Source organism: Canis lupus, chromosome 36, assembly GCF_003254725.2.
Source record: "Canis lupus dingo isolate Sandy chromosome 36, ASM325472v2, whole genome shotgun sequence".
Classification (NCBI taxonomy): Eukaryota; Metazoa; Chordata; class Mammalia; order Carnivora; family Canidae; genus Canis; species Canis lupus.
The window spans coordinates 16,827,802-16,844,404 of NC_064278.1; the positions used below are offsets into that span (position 1 = coordinate 16,827,802).

Consider the following 16,603-nt stretch of genomic DNA (forward strand, 5'->3'; position numbering starts at 1 on the left):
CTGTGAGGGCAAAAATAACCTACTAGCTGCCATGAGTATGGAGTGAATTCAAGACTCAGTCCAGTGTCTGACAGGTAGCAAGGACTACGTGAGCATTTCGCTGTTGCTACGTCTTCCTACGATGCCTCATCTGTAGACATCTGGCTCATGCTCTTCATCTTACAAAGGTGGAGGTGGAGACCTAGAGAGATTCAGGGTCTGTCTGCTGCAGGGCCCGAGTTGGGAGCCTTCCTTGTTCTCCCTGCTTTCCTGGGGGTGGCTCTATGCTGGGTCATCCCCCCCAGCAGCTCTGTGGGGATTCTTTTCCTCCTACTCCACTTCACACATGTGTTTCGGGGCCCCAGGAGGAGGGTCAATGGCAAGAACAGAATCTATGACTGATTCACGTCCTGCATTTTCTTTGCATGTTGACATCTCTCCTCAACCCCATTCAAATTTATTTTCACTTTTTCTTTCTTCTTCTTCATTTTTTAATCCCTGATCGGGCAGGTATGGTATATAGGACTCGCTGGAAGCCAAGCTGGTTTGTGACATCTGGGACACTAGACCTGCTACGTCAGCTGCTACGAACGGCGGAACTGTTTTAAGTGACTACACTCAAAACTATTCCTTCCCCAGGGTTTTGATAATTCCTCCTGCCAATTATAGCACTTTGCGGAGATTAACTAATTAATCCTCACCACACACCCAAGAGACAAAATTAAAGATAATTCTTTCACACGTGTAAAGCACTTTTATCTAAGGATTACTAGCACCGAGGCATTTGTCTCCCATGACAACGTTGCAAGTCTCAGAGATGACAAAGACGATCGTTACCATTTCGGGAACTGGGAACAAAGAAAACTCTCCCCTCTAGGACCCAGAAGAGGACACTGGGGGTGGGGGGGTGTCTCAGAACAGGTACACGTTGGCAAGTTTGGCACTGGAGTGCTATGCCTGCGTTCCTGGGGTCCGAATGGGAATGTCCAGGTGGGGCTGTGACCCCTCTGGCCACCCTTCTTCATGCTGTCCATAAAACCCCAGGGAGCTGCAGAGCGAGAGGTGGTTCCACGGGGGTATCCCAGCCCGTGTTTGGCTTCCTCCTCTCCCCCCTTGTCTCCAAAATGCAGGGTTCCACATGCTATTTGCCAAGTTCTGTCTGGCACTGAGATGAAGTGGAGCCAGTAGGCCAACGCCGTGGGGAAGGGAGAGCCTGAAAACGACATTGCAAACGGAGGACCTCCAGGGAGAGGAGGTAGGTGGGGTGGGAGGGAGACAAGCCAGTCTGCCAAAGCTCTGGAAACAGCATCTGGGGGGAAAGAGGGGGAAAAGAGCCATCTGTACTTCATGACCCGGCGATGGGTGTGCTGTGATTTCTTTGTAATTCTTTGGCAGTGCAGATGCGTGCTCCTGAGAGCCGCTGAGGCCGGGGACTGCATCGTCCTGCCTGCCGGCGCGGGGGCTCCCCCCAGGGGGCTCTCACACGGCGATGGAGACGCGAACGGTCCCTTCGGAGACACGTCTCCCATAAAGGCCAAGCAGTTGCCTTTCTTCTAAGCCTCCCATCATTGGCATCAGACAACACTCCTGGAAGCAATTGCAGGTTTCCCCTCCTGATGACAGCTGCACCTCCGGAGCTCAGAGCCCTGGGCCTGCGGGGCCTGGTGCCCCCAAGGCTGCTGCAGCTCCCGCCAGGCCTCTGAGCACTAGGGGTGTCCGGAGGAGAGGCCCTTGCTAACCTCGAAATTCAAGAAAGAGAAAATAAGACTATACCTTTACAGAGATTTAAAAAGCCTGATCTTATTTAAACCTTCTGACAAGCATGTAAAGCCAGGGGGTAAATGGACGCCTCTTCTTTTGGCCAGCCCAACATCGCTTTCTCTGGGAAACTGACTTTTTCTTTTCTTTTCTTTTCTTTTCTTTCTTTCTTTCTTTCTTTTCTTTTCTTTTCTTTTCTTTTTTTTTCTTTAAGATTTTATTTATTCACGAGGCACACAGAGAGAGAGAGAGAGAGGCAGAGAGAGAGGCAGAGACACAGACAGAGGGAGGAGCAGGCTCCATGCAGGGAGCCTTACATGGGACTCGATCCCAGGTCTCCAGGATCACGCCCTGGGCGTGAAAGGCAGGAGCTAAACCACTGAGCCACCCAGGGATCCCAGAAACTGACTTATCTCCAATCATTGCATCCTGATAGGGCTGCCAGTCACAGGACTGTCCCCCTTCCCAACCCCTTCCACCCCCACCCCCACCTCCAAGGTCGGGCATAAGGCTCTGATTAGGCCACTGGACTCCTTAAGCTAGAGATTTGAAGCTTTGGGGAGATCCCCTGGGGAAGAAGAAACTTCCCCCCTGGGGAAGAACTCACAATGTTGAGTTGTGCAAAGAGACAATGCCCGTGGATACTTCTTACCAAGATCTCCAGGATGGCCCAAAGCTGGGCTGTTCAGCTCTTCTTTCCATCCTGTGAATTATTTTTGTCTCCTTCTAATACAGTTGTCTTTAGTTTCTGTGAGCTAGAGTCCACCAACGATGTCTTCCCTTAGAACAAGTGATGCAAGAGAACAAGGCAGAAACCATCGTGCCTCCTACGACCTGGCATCAGAAGTCATATGGCGTGACTGAAGGGAGGGAGATACGCAAGGGCATGAGTACCAGGAGGCCAGGGTCACTGGGACTATCTTGGATCTTGACCACCCCAAGCCCCTTCTCTTAAAACATGACTAAAATTTATCATGAAATATTTTCAAAAAAAAAAAAAGAAATATTTTTAGATGTATAAAAAGGATAAAAACAATTAAGTGGACTTATGTGTCTACCACCCAGTTGAAGAAATAAAATATTATCAATTCAATTGACATTCCCTGTGCCCTCATCCTGAGTACATATCCCCTCCCCTGTCCCACCGCCCTTAAAAAACTAGTGTTCTGAATTTCATGATTATCCTTCCATGCATTCTTTTATATTTCCGCTACAAATTTATGTGTCCTTAAACAATATGTGGAGTGTTTGGCATATTTTCAAACTTTATTTATGATGGCATCCTGTAAGCTTCTTCTGCAACCTACAAAACCTTTTGTTTTCAGAGTTGTAATTGTGGGATCTATCTGCATTCATTGTATAGGTCGAGTTCATTTATTTTAGTCACTAAATAGCATTCCATCATCTTAACACGTCACAATTTATTTATCCATTCTCCAGTTGATGAACATTCAGGTTGCTTACATATATATTTTTTTTTTCTGGCTATTACACAACGTTGTTATGAGAGTTCTTGTAAAACTCTCCTTGTGCCCAGGTGCAAAAGTTTTTCCAGGGTGTAAATCGAAAAATAGAATGGGTATGTGCTCATATGGTGTGTGCACTTCAACTTCATTCATTATTTAATTCTCTAAAACAGTTGCATTAATTTATAATACTACCAACGATTAAGTTCCCTTTGCTCTTTATTTTATACTGTCAAATTAAAAATTTCATGCCAAGCAGATAGATGTGAAACAATATCCATTTATGGTTTTAATTTGCCTTTCCTTGACTATCCATGAGGCTTATTTTTTTTTTAAATATGTTTGGGTTTCTTCTTCTTAGCACTTATTGTTTACATCTTTTGTCAATTTATTAAGTTGCTACTCCCTTTCTTATTGATTTGAAAGAGTTCCTTAGGGCAGCCTGGGTGGCTCAGTGGTTTAAGCGCCCAGAGTGTGATCCTGGAGTCCTGGGATCGAGTCCTGTGTTAGGCTCCCTGCATGGTGCCTGCTTTTCCCTCCTCCTGTGTCTCTGCCTCCCTCCATCTCTCTCTCTCTCTGTGTCTATCATGGATAAATAAATAAAATATTTTAAAAAATAAAAAAGAAAGGGTTCCTTAGATTCTGGATACTAATTTTTGTCAATCATACATGTCGCTCACATTTTTTTTTTCTTGTCTAATATTTGTCTTTTTTTTTTAACCTTTCCATTGTCTTTGTTGAATAGAATTTTTAAGTCAATATAATTCAATGTATCAGTCTTCTCCTTTATATTTAATATGACAGAGACTGACAGTTGTCCATAACATCCGCCTCTCTCTTCTTTTCCAGTAACAGAGTTGTGGCTGGTCGTACTGTGGAGCGCTTCTAGAAGATTTACGTGTAGCACCTGCTTCACTTGCTTCTGAGAAAGTCTTTGTTTCTAGATGTCCACTCTCTCCCCCTGGAGCCGGCCAGAATGGTGACAACCAGAAAGCCTGGGAAACCTCATGCTGAAGTGCGTGGAGCTGCTGTCAGGCTGGCTCTGCCACTACCTGCAACTCTTTAGTTTAGTAGCCTAGTGTAATGAGGTCATATGACATTTTCTGTTTTCTTCCAAAAGTTTTCAAGTTTTCCTTTTCACATCTAGATCTTAAATATGCTTGGCCTTGGCTGTTATGATGGCCATAAATTATAGTCTTTTTTCAAATGAATAAACAACTATCCTGTTACCCAACATTTTTCCTTTTTTTTAATTCCCCGATGTGAATCCCAGAGAAATTAAGAGACAAGATCAAGTTCACACAGCTAATCAGTGAATTATAGGTTGTGTGAAGAGCTAGCATTTACAATTTTCTTCCCTCAAGCCCTGTGAAGTAGGAAGTGTCATCATTATTCCAATTTCACCCGTGAAAAAGTCATTGCTACACTGCTGGGGTGAGCACATCATCTCTGAGCCCTAGCTTCCCCGGCTGTGCCCTTTCCTCAGTCACCATGCCTTAAGAGAAGAAAATCAGCCAAATCAAATCCAACAAATATTTATTAAGCACCTCCCATATGCAAAGCTCTATGCTAAGAACCCGCCAGCATCAGTAAGACACAGCAGCTCAGCCCCTCATCTGAGAAGCTTGTAATCTGGTCAGGGGACAAGGCAGGGCCACGTGTGTTGGTATGTGTGTCCACTTAGGGTATCAGGAAAATCCTTATAATATTTGAGATTCTTTCAGGCAGCCTGAGGGGAAGGGCTTTCTGGGAGCAAGGAAGAGTCTGAACAGAAGCACACAAGCTGGAAAGCACAGCCGTGTTTAGGACACAGCCAGCCAGACCCCCGAGTTTGACTGGAGCAAGGTCAGATGTGAGGTTGTGGCGGACAACCCTGCGCCAGTGCAGGCTGGACCCCCCGCCCGGCTGTTTCTGTGAAAGAGCAATACTGGCAATCAGAGGTATGGGGGCTGCAGATTGCAGGGGCTGCGGGGGGAGCGCTCGGGGGGAGTCAGTTAAAATCATTCTTGTTTCACCATCTTTGAAAGTGTGAACGTCAAGTCTCTATCCCTGTAGACAGGCTTCTGAACTTTGCAGAACCTCATATCAAAGGCGATTGAGGAGGTTGCAAAGAATTGTATTAGCTTAGGATTTCTCTTCCAGAACCACTTTCCCCTCTTGTGGAACTGGCATAGTGTGCAGACTCTTGAGAGACATGGCTATTGGTCTCTAGCCTGATATCAACTACTTTCAGCAGAATTTCTTCACCCTCTGAATTTCTCCACCAACTCATGCTTATGTGCTTCTAAATGTGACCACTCTTCTCCAAACAACTTAAGGGATGGAGACCCTGCCTTATTCACTGTTATGTTCCCCAAACCTGGCCCCATGCCTGGCACCAGGCAGGTGCATCCACATTTAGGGGATGAGGGAGTGGATGTTGGAAGGGAAGGAAAGAATGAATTCCCCAAAGCTGCACACAGCGGCTCTTGCGGCCCAGCTGTGCATGGGACAGCCAAGGCCAGGTGCCCAGAAAGCTGCCTTCTGCTGAGTTGGAGGGCGACCAGAAATGGATCCTGAAACTCTGTATTAATTAAGATACGGTCTCCACTGCTGTCACAGAGACCCAGCTTATACAAAATCGAGGTTTATTTCTCTTGCATGTAAAAATCCAAGCCAGTATGTGCTCGGCTTGTAGAATTGTCAGAGACCCAAGCTCTTGCTCTGCTGCTCTACTCCTCATGGCGTGCTCAGATCCCCCATTATATCCACATTCCAGGCAGAAGGAATGTGAAAGGAGAAAGGAAAGGTGATGCTCCTTCTATTTAAGGGCACAACTTGAGAGTTGCACATATCCCTTCTGCTCACATCCCATTAGCCAAAACCTAGTCATGGGACCATACCTAGCTGCAAAGGAAGTTGGACAACGTGCAGTCTATTCTGACAGCCATACCAAGTTAATTATCATCCTATTCCCTAGAAAGAGAGACTAGGTATTGGCAAACAGCTTGCTAACCCTGCCACATAATGTGGCACAGATGTGAGACACAATGGCAGACAGACACAAATAGGACCTATTTTGAACAACCCTGTCAATAGTGATACTAAAAGCCACAGCCTGCAATTCTGTGAGGACAGCATGAAAATTAGCGTTGTCTTCAAATGCAAAGAACAGTGGCATGTTCTCATAAGTTTGGTTGGTCATCATGAATCCTCCATGTACTTCTTTTTCTTTTTTGAAGATTTTACTCATCTGAGAGAGAGAGAGAGCTTGCAAGAAAGCAAGTACGAGTGAAGTGGGGAGAAGGGCAGAAAGAGAGGGATAAGCATACTCCCCGCTGAGCAGGGAGCCCCAGGTGGGGGTGGGACTCAATCCCAGGACCTTGAGAGTATGACCCAAGCCGAAGGCAGCCACTTAACCGACTGGGCCACTCCGGTGCCCCTCTTCTGTGTACTTCTAAGAGACAAAGTAGCCAATCAAGTAGGCCTCTGCATCACAACTGTAAGAGAAATAGTGATGTGAAGGGGAGAAATGGTGCACCAGACTTGGGTAATTGTGTGATCGGACATAGCCCTTTTAAATAATCAGTAATCTCTTACCACATTTTCTACTTGAGGGGTCAGTATTGGCAGCTGTCCTCCCCTTCTTCCTGGGTACACAGCTAGACTGTACCTTGGACAGTAGGTGTGACAGTGTCATCAAGGTCTTTCTGAGGGACTCTGAGCATCATGTGTCATTCCCAGGCCTAGACCTGAGGACTGTGGGTGCCCCTCCAACACTCTCTCTCCCTTTGCACCATTGGCAACCTTGATGTGAGGCAGTCTAGCTCTAGCCAAATAGACAACGATGATGCCTTAGGGGGTGCGACAGACAATAACCTGGAAGGAGCAAGCGTCCATGACTGTCCTCATAGATGAGAGTTGTCCACCAGCCTGGTGTGCTCATCTGTGACTCTTACATGAGAGGGAAAGAAGCTTCTTGGCTCTCTACTCCACTCTATTCTTAGGTCTTTGGGATATAGCAACCGAGCCTTTTAGTTTAACTAATACACACTTTGCACGTGATCTCCCCATGTCCCAAGTGTGGGACCATGGCTAGGAAGTTATCCACCAGTGCTACATGCTCTAATCCATCAGCAGAGGAATAAGGCTGTTCACCTGTGATGAGGTACATCATATATTTCTGTACAGCTTTTTCAGTTGCACTCTTAAAAAAAAGGATCCCTCCCCGAAATAATTCACAGTAGCAATACAAAATAAAATACCTTGGAATAAGCATCTTATTTATTTATTTATTTATTTATTTATTTATTTATTTATTTATTTAAAACATTTATTTATTCATGAGAGACACACAGAGAGAGAGAGAGGCAGAGACACAGGCAGAGGGAGAAGCAGGCCCCATGCAGGGAGCCCGACGTGAGACTCAATCCCGGGTCTCCAGGATCATGCCCTGGGCTGAAGGCAGTGGTAAACCGCTGAGCCACCAGGCTGCCCTATTTTTAAAGATTTATTTATTTATTCATGAGAGACACAGAGAGAGAGAGAGGCAGAGACACAGGCAGAGGGAGAAGCAGGCTCCATGCAGGGAGCCTGGCGTGGGACTTGATCCCGGGACTCCAGGATCACAACCTGGGCCGAAGGCAGGTGCCCAACTGCTGAGCCACCCAGGTTGCCCATGGAATAAGCATCTTAAAAGAAATGTACAGAATTTATGTGTGGAAAGTAGTACATATTTTGAGGTGCATAAGAGAGACTAAATTTAGAGACATACCACATTATAAAAGATTCAGTTGTGAAGATGTACTCTCTCTGCCAATTAATTTGTCAGTGCTAAGTCATCCTAATAAAAATTACTATGAGATTGTTTATGGATTTTAATAACAAATATTCAAAGTTGTAAGAAGAATAAATGGAGGAGAATAACCAAGAAAATTTAGAAAAATTAGAATTGAGGGGAAGATTTTCCTTACCAAACATCAGAATTATTAAAATGCTTCAGCATAGGGACGGCTGGGTGGCTCAGTGGTTGAGCTTCTGCCTTGGGCTCAGGGTGTGATCCTGGAGTCCTGGAATCGAGTCCCACATTGGGCTCCCTGCAAGGAGCCTGCGTCTCCCTCTGCTTCTGTCTCTACCTCTCTCTCTCTCTCTCTCTCTCTCATGAATAAATATATAAAATCTTCTTAAAAAAATGCTACAGTATATAGATCAATCTGACATTGTTTCAAGAATAGACTTGAAAATTAATGGAAAGATAAGAAAATCTTGATAAGATAGAAAGAAAATCCTGATAACTGTGTACACAGCATTTATATGAATTTTGTGCATTATAAATGTATGTTTTATATTAGGAAAAGGTGACACTGCTCAATTAATAGTCATAGGATGATAATTGGTTGGCTAAGTAGAAAAAAGCTGTATATTTATCCCCATAAACAATAAGACTGATTTAAAAAATATTTTTGAAATAAACAAAATATAAGTAAATCTTCATCTGATCTTGGAGTGCCTGGGTGGCTCAGTCAGTTGTCTGTCTCTTGATCTCAGCCCAGGTCTTGATCTCAGGTTTGTGAGTTAAGTCCTACATTGGGCTCCAAGCTGCGTGTGGAGCCTACTTAAAAAAAAAAAGATCTCATCTTGCAATGAGAAAGCAAAAGATGAAGTCATAAGAGAAATAGTGATATATTTGACTACCTAAGAATTTAAAAATTTAAGTAACCAAAAAAGCAAACTTCAAAGATAATTAACAACTGAGAAAAAAAAACACCAGTAAATAAGTAAAGAGCATTTACATATAAAAAGCTCTTAAAATCAGTAAGAAAAAAACTCCATTAAAAAAATGGATAAGGGGCCTGAATAGACAATTTTCAATAGCCAGTTAGCATATGAAAAACTCCAACTTTAGTAGTGATCAAGTAAATGATAAATAAAATAACAATGTAGTATAGGTCTTCATTTATCAAATTGCCAAAAGTTTTTAAAGTTGTCATACTCGGGGTGAAATGGAAATTGTTACACATAACAGAATTACAATTCATCAGACCACATACAGTGTTATATAATTCATCAGATCCTTTCTGGGTAAATTGGGCAATGGGTATCAAAAACCTTTTATATATTTATATTCTTTGACCAAACAATTACATGTCTAGGAATTTACTAAATGGACGTAACCAGAGATCTCCTAAAGATTTATGTATTAAACATCATGTTATTGATAGCAGAGAAAAAAAAATTAAAAACCACAAAAGATATTGTTTGAATACCTTATGGTTGGTCTAGGTTGGTGGAATTTTATGCTGTCATTACAAAATTATGTTTTTGAAGAAAACGTAATGAAGTAGGAAAATGTTCCTAATCTAACAGTAAGTCGAACAAAACAGGATACACAGTGGCTTACGTGCCTTCCATAAGCTGACTCCACCCTAGCTGTTCCCCCCATTCCGACCCATCTTCTCCACTCTGCTCCTCACTCACTCCACTCCTGCTGCCCTGGACTCCTGAATCTTCTGACGTTTGCAACCCCAGGACTCTATACTTGCTCTTTCCTCTGCCTGAAACACTGCCCCAAGATAACCTCACAGCTGCTGCTTCACTTCCTTGAGTCTCTAGTTAAAACTAATCACCTTGTGGGCCAGATCATCCTGGCTGTTCCATATAAAAATATTAACCACTCCTCCCCCACCCACTGCCACCCCATATTTCCTGTTCCCTATCCTACCCTATTTTTCTCTATTGCATTTGTTGCTGTTGGCATATGGCATATTTTCATGTTTATTTGTTTATTGTCTGTTTCCCCACGAGGAGCACCAGCTCCGTGAGGACAGGGAACTCGTCTGATTTGCTCATTGCTTCATCCCTACCGAATTATCATTAGTAGGTCATCAATAAATATTTGCGGGATGAGTGACTATAGTAACAATATTACATGACTTTTCTACAAAAACCTTAGGCTTTAGGTAGCTGCAGCTCTAAAGGATGAGGATGTGGACACCGAATATTAACTGTGGTTATTCTTGTGTGTGTGGTTACTCTTGCTTGTGATTTTGATGATCTATTTATGCTTTTCTGTGTTTTTGCACCTGTTTGCCATAAACATGTAATAATGTGTTGTTATTATTTTTAAATTCCATGATTTGTAAAAATCACTCAATGCCTGAGCCGGCCAAATGTGCCAAAGTGTAGAACAATTCTCTCTCTCTTATTTTTTTAGAACATCTCACTTTTACAAATTTTCCATTTTACAAATCTGGTGCCTCTTCCACAGGGCTATATTTTATCAGCCACGGCTTCCTTCCTCTGCCTTCCCCCCATGTGACCAGCGCCTTGATGATGCAGAATTTCTTTGGGGGCACTTTTCAGTTTACAAAAGTCAATGCTAAATTTAGCATTTACTTAAAGATGGATTGGAATGTTTTGGGTTCTGGATTGTAATAGCAATGATTTAAAGTTATAAGAAGAATGGAAGAGAATAACCAAGAAATTTAGAAAACATTTCTAAAAATTAGAATTTGGGGGAAGATGTTCCCTACCAAACATCAAAATTGTTATTGCAATCTGTTTTATTTCTTAAATTCCCTCCTTCCCTCCTCTCCCCCCTCAGCTCTCCTCTCCCCCCACCTCCCCTCTCACTCCCATCTCCTCCTCCTTCCCCTCTCAGGTCCCTGCCCAGCCTCTTCCTTAAGTTCCTTCCCTGGCCCCACACTGCCAGGTGCCTGGAGGCCCCAGGGAGCGGCCTATGTCAGACTCTTGGGCCTCCAACAAGCAAAGGAAAAGGTTACTTGAGGGTAATTAGCTGAGAACCAGAGAAGCAGTTCCACCTGCATAGGGATGGCAGCTAGAGGGTGAGGAAGGGAGGCCCTGCGCATACTGCACCAGGGGCCTAAGCCTCTTTCCTTGGAAGGAGGGTGACCCTGAGTCCCAAACCTCGGGGCTCCCTTTGTAGTCCCATGCGTCCCCCTGGTCCGGAGGACTAGCTGCACAGGGTGAATGGGAGGCTGTCCCTCGGCTTCACGTCTCACGGCACCCCATTTACTTCAAAGTAATTCTCCAAGTACAGACAGTAGCCGCCCGTCGAAAGCAGCCGCACACCCGCAATGAGCAGTGGGTGCCCAGGCCTGGGCTCCCCGGGGCACCGACCACGGCGGTGGCAAGCATTTTCAAGGTGAGGTGGTGGCCTTTTGGCAGAACTTGCAGCCTCCGTGGGGAGGCAGTGGGGGACAGCACCTGCTTGGATTGAGGGAAGAGGGGGGCAGGCCTGCAGCTCCCCCCCCAGCTCTGCCCAGGGGGAGGCTTCCTCCTTCTCCCCCACCCTTAAATACGGGCTACAGGAGGTAGTTGCACGTTCTAAGAAGGTGCCGCCTTCGGCGTGGTCCTTGGCATTGCTGAGCCACCGCTGCCCTGGCAAGGGCCTGAAGACGCATCCGGCGTCCTGGGTCAGTCCCCGGCGCCATCTGACCCTCAAACCCCATGTGAGTGAAATCGTATGGTATTTGTCTTTCTCTTGACTGGCTTATTTCACTCATGTGAAATTTAAGAAACAAAACAGATGAACACAGGAGAAGGGAAGGGAAAGGAAAATATGACAACAGAGAGGGAGGCAGGCCGTCAGAGACTCGTAGCTACAGGAAACAAATTGAGGGTTGCTGGAGGGGAAGGTGGGTGGGGGATGAGGTCATGGGGTGATGGCCATTAAGGAGGGCACGTGATGTCATGAGCACTCGGTGTTGCACATCACGTGCAACTGGTGAATCACCAAATTCTACCTCTGAAACTGATGATACAGTTATTATTAGTCGTTAATTAAATTGAATTTAAATTTAAAAAATTTTAATTCCTCAAACCCTTACATCAGGCCTGTCTTCTGCGCTTTCTGAACATGGGGCGTGCCTCTGTGTACCTCTCACCATATATGAGTTATCTGTTCATACGTCCGTTTCCTCTCCTAGATGCCATGTCTTCGTTCATATTTGTAGGTCCAGTGTTTGGCGCTTAAGAGGCACTCGATCGGTATTTCATGAGTCTAGTATTTGGAGCCTGTCTTGAAAATTCATTGTAAAACCTTCCAAACCATGGTGATTTCCTTGGAAAACTTTTCATTTAGGGCAAGACTCATGGGGACACTTCCAGGGATTGCCTGTTTAGGCATCTTCAAATGCTGAAGGGGGAGGGGGCCTCTAAGGCATCAGGGACACTCAGATGCCTCAGATGGAGTTTGTTGCTGTTATTTGATACAATGATTGTCACAATGCAAATTTCTTGCATGTGTCTAACACATCACGATTTAAAGGCCTTTGAATTTTCTTATCATCTATTATTATGTGCTGATCTCTAAGACATGATCTGGGGAGCCATATTTAAAAATCTTATAAGAGGGGATCCCTGGGTGGCTCAGTGGCTTAGTGCCTGCCTTTGACCCAGGGCATGACCTGGAGTCCCCAGATGGAGTCCCACGTCAGGCTCCCTGCATGGAGCCTGCTTCTCCCTCTGACTGTGTCTCTGCCTCTCTCCCTCTCTCTCTCTCTCTGTGTCTTTCATGAATAAATAAATTAAAAAAAACAACTTATTAAAAAAAATCTTATAAGAGCACTTGGGTGGCTCAGTCAGTCTGACTCTTGAGTTTGGCTCAGGTCATGATCTCAGGGTAGTAAGATCTAGCCCTGCCTCAGGCTCCATGCTCAGCAAGGAGTCTGCTTGAGATTCTCTCTCTCCCTCTACTCCTCCCCTCACTCATGCACAGGTGCGCTCTCTCTCTCTCTCTCTCTCTCTCTCAAATAAATATATAAAATCTTTTTAAAAAGTTTTATGAAAGTAGATTCCCTTTGCGATTTATCTGAAAGTTTAGTTTTAGGATTAAGCACTATTTTTCATTCATTCAACACACATTTATTGCATATCTATTATGTGCCAACACTGTATAAGTCTCTTAAATAACACAGGTGAAAAGTCACAATTGCTGCTCAGGTTAGAGGCATTGATACAAAGTGATAAGGACTATAATGAAAGTGTCATTACAGGCTATGGAAGCTAGGGACAAGAATGCTGGACTCTGTCTGGAGAGAAGTGGGGAGAAGTTTCAGACCAAGATGATGTCATGTGATGATGAGGATGGGGATGGTGGTGATGGTAACAGCTAGATAGCACCAGCAATGTAGGATGCTTCCCATGTGCCAGGCACTCCTCTGGGTGCTTTACACATATTAACTCAATCCTCACAGCCACCCTATGAGGTACAGGCTCCTAATATTTCCATTTTACAGATGAGAAGATTGAGGTAGGCAGCAATTAGAATAATTGCTCAAGATTATATCAGTAAGGGGTGGATATCATCTACTATTTCTTGGGTTTCTGGACCAAAACCAGCAACAATGATCCTGGTAAAGAACAAGGTCTTTGGCTACTGCCAGACCCCACTTTCCTTGGTTTCTTAGCTGAGGTGCAGCCCACTTATTTCTCAAGCTGGTTCTTGAGCTTAGCGGTACATTGAGGGGGCCTTCCTATACAGATGATAAGCCTGGTTTATGGCCCTGGCCTCATGTACTCAAGCATCCCAGTGTGGAGAAAGAGCAATGGTCAAGATATGGGATTTCAGATTAGACTGCTGTGGGCTGGACTTCTAGTCCCGTCAATTCTTAGCTGTTGACCTCTAAGCTGTAGGTTCCCCACCTAAGAAATGGGGCTACTAGCTGTATCTATGCCTCTAGGGCCTCACATGTCAGCTGCTTTTTGCTCACCCCACCCCCCTCAAAGACGAGGCCCCTGAACCACACAGATGCTGAAAATGAGCCAACCTGGAAGCCTGTGGAGTTCCCCAGCCCAATGGGAGCCATTGTTCTATTGCTGGGGAGGGCCCCCTGGCAGGGGAAGCAGGCGGAGATCTTTAGTGTCTTTAGCAGACATCTGCCTCAGAGATTTCCTCTGCCTTGCCGTCTGGAGATGGAAGCTCTTCCTTCAGAGGCTGAAGTGAATGCAGTTGAAAGAAGCCCCTTCATGGAAACAACAATTGTGACAGGCCAGAGGACTGGCAGGAGGACTGGCAAGAGGACTGGAAGTGGGCTTAGCCCAGGCCTGTGTCCCTGGGGTACACCTCAGAGGAACCTTGCGGCCAACAGCACACACTCTGTTTACTCAGGGGTTTCCTCATCGAACCCGCCGAGGAAACAGCTTTGTAAGGAAAGGGAAAACATATGGGTTAGGCAAGGTACCCAGCGGGCCTGATGGAGCCCAAGTGGCTGCCTGCGAATTGCCTCCTAGTCCAGTGCCAAGGGAGGAGCAGAGTGCAGGCCGTTCCCCCCCGCGCTGGCCTAGGGCCAACTGTGTGACTCCAGGCCCTTCAGAGGGGCTGGCCTTATGGATACCACCTCCTGGGTGCACTTGGTCCTTTGTGGGGCTGGGGGCATGAACTCCTCTGAGCCTTTCAGCTCCTTAAGTCATTTTGAAAGGAAGAAATTTGCTTGTTTGTGACAGAACTGTCTCTCCACTTACTTCATTCCACTCCCCCTCAGCCCTGGTGGAAGGGGCTTTTTAAAGCACAATAGTGCATCACAATTATGCTGTGAAGGGTTGTGTGCTACTAGCAAGAGTGAGGTTTGCTTGTTTAATGAGGGTTGTACTTGGAAAGATGAATTCCTGCAGTTCTGTGACGATGAGGGGCAGGCTCCAGAGGCCTCGTGGTGGGGGTATAATGCAGAGGGTGGAAGGAAGGGGGCAGGGAAACCAAGGAAACAGGAACTGAGTCAGATTTAGAGTTTGAACTCTGTTAAGATCTACACGGCGACTGATTGGAAGTAAATTGATGACTTTGTCATCCTCTGGACTCCCAGCTACTTGCGATCAGCTACGAGAAGCACTGGATTCTTTCTGGAATTGGGCTGTTTTAAGGGAGGCTAAAACAGACCTTATGCAATGGCCCAAGTGTTTGCCATGTGCGGGCACCATGCTTCTTGCCCAGGAGCCATCGAAGACCATGTTGGTGCAGAAGGGCTGGCGCACTTGCTGGGGGGTGGGTGGGATGATCATGAACAGCAGGATCTAAGGACCAGCCAGGGCCTCCAGTGGGCGATGGTCAAGGGAGGAGCCACGAAGGAGGCAGGTCTCCTGGCCCAGAGGGATGACAGGACAGAAACAGGAAATTGGGCAGGAGTTGGGGTTGAGCCAAGCACTCAGCATTCCAGAGCTGGCTTTTCGACCTGGCTGTAGTAGAGTCTTTGAGGGAAAACTTTTCCCTGCCTCCAGATCCTCCTTCCTGACAGGGATGACTGGCCCCTGAGCACTCAGTGTGCAGGCCCAGAGCCAGGGCTCAAGGCTATACTTGAGAAGAGTCTGGCCAGTCTGGGTTTGATGGCTCAGGGAATTCTCTGGACGCGGGGCTCTTTGGTATCGGGGCAAGGAAGCCCCCATCATACGTATGTACTGGGAAATAAGGGAAACTGAAGTGAGGGTGACGCTGGCAGAAGCTCAGGAGGTTTTCACTGGTTGGAGAAATAAGTGTGATGTCCACGGGGAGTGCAGCGCCTCTGCGCAGACCCTGTGCTGGGCGGTGGGGCCGGGCAGGGAGCCGGGGGCCCAGAGCCTGTGCTGTGCTGGGCTGGGCCCAAGCGTGCGGCCTTGCTCCTAGACGTGCTGTCACTGCCCGCGTGGCTTCAGAGGGCCTGGTACATACCTTTCCAGTTCTGATGTCCGAGTCTGCAAACCTCCTGGCCCCTCCTCCACCAGATAGACACACATCATGTGATCTGGACTATTCTCCCCAAGACCAACACCCACCCTGCCCCACCTTGTTTATCTGCCCTCTGTCCCACGGGCGTATTAAACCACCTAAAAAATGCATTGCTGCTCCCCCACTCCACTTTGCAACTATTTCAAAAATGTTCTCCTTTTTGTTTTCTCCTTTAAGAATTTTATAGGAGGGGCACGTGGGTGGCTCAGTGGTTGAGCATCTGGCTTCAGCTCAGGGTGTGATCCCAGGGTCCTGTGACCAAGTCCCCCAACAGGCTCCCCGCAGGGAGCCTACCTCTCCCTCTGCCTGCGTCTCTGCCTCTCTCTCTGTGTCTCTCATGAATAGATGGATAAAATATTTTTTTAAAAAAAGAATTTTATAGGATAGAAGAATCTCAGAATGGTTGGGGGCAAATAATGAGAAAAGCAGGATTGGATGGGTAGTTCCGATGGCAGGGGATTGGGAAGAAGAAATACTTCTTTTCCCTTGTCACTGCATGTAGTAGGAAAATAGTTTCAGCCATTCCAAGAACTGGGAGCGTTGCAGAGGATTTAGCGCACCTCGGTAGCAAAGTGCATCATACATGGTACCTTATATTCACAAGCAGCTTTTATGCATAATCAAGAATATAATTTTGAAACCAGGGAAAGCTATTAGATTGATCTTAAACTACTACGACTAGCATTTGCCATGATGCCTGCAG

The 16,603-nt window shown here is 45.9% G+C and overlaps 1 long non-coding RNA gene across 2 annotated transcripts in view; it reads left to right on the top strand.

Moving 5' to 3' along the window:
• Positions 1–4,437, top strand: part of LOC118350466 (uncharacterized) — a 145,649-nt gene extending 141,212 nt beyond the window's left edge. For both annotated transcript variants that reach the window (XR_007408524.1, XR_004804320.2), the window contains 2 exons: positions 490–1,234; positions 4,053–4,437. This is a non-coding gene — a long non-coding RNA (uncharacterized LOC118350466). The remainder of the gene's footprint in view (positions 1–489; positions 1,235–4,052) is intronic.
• The last annotated feature ends 12,166 nt before the right edge of the window (positions 4,438–16,603 follow it).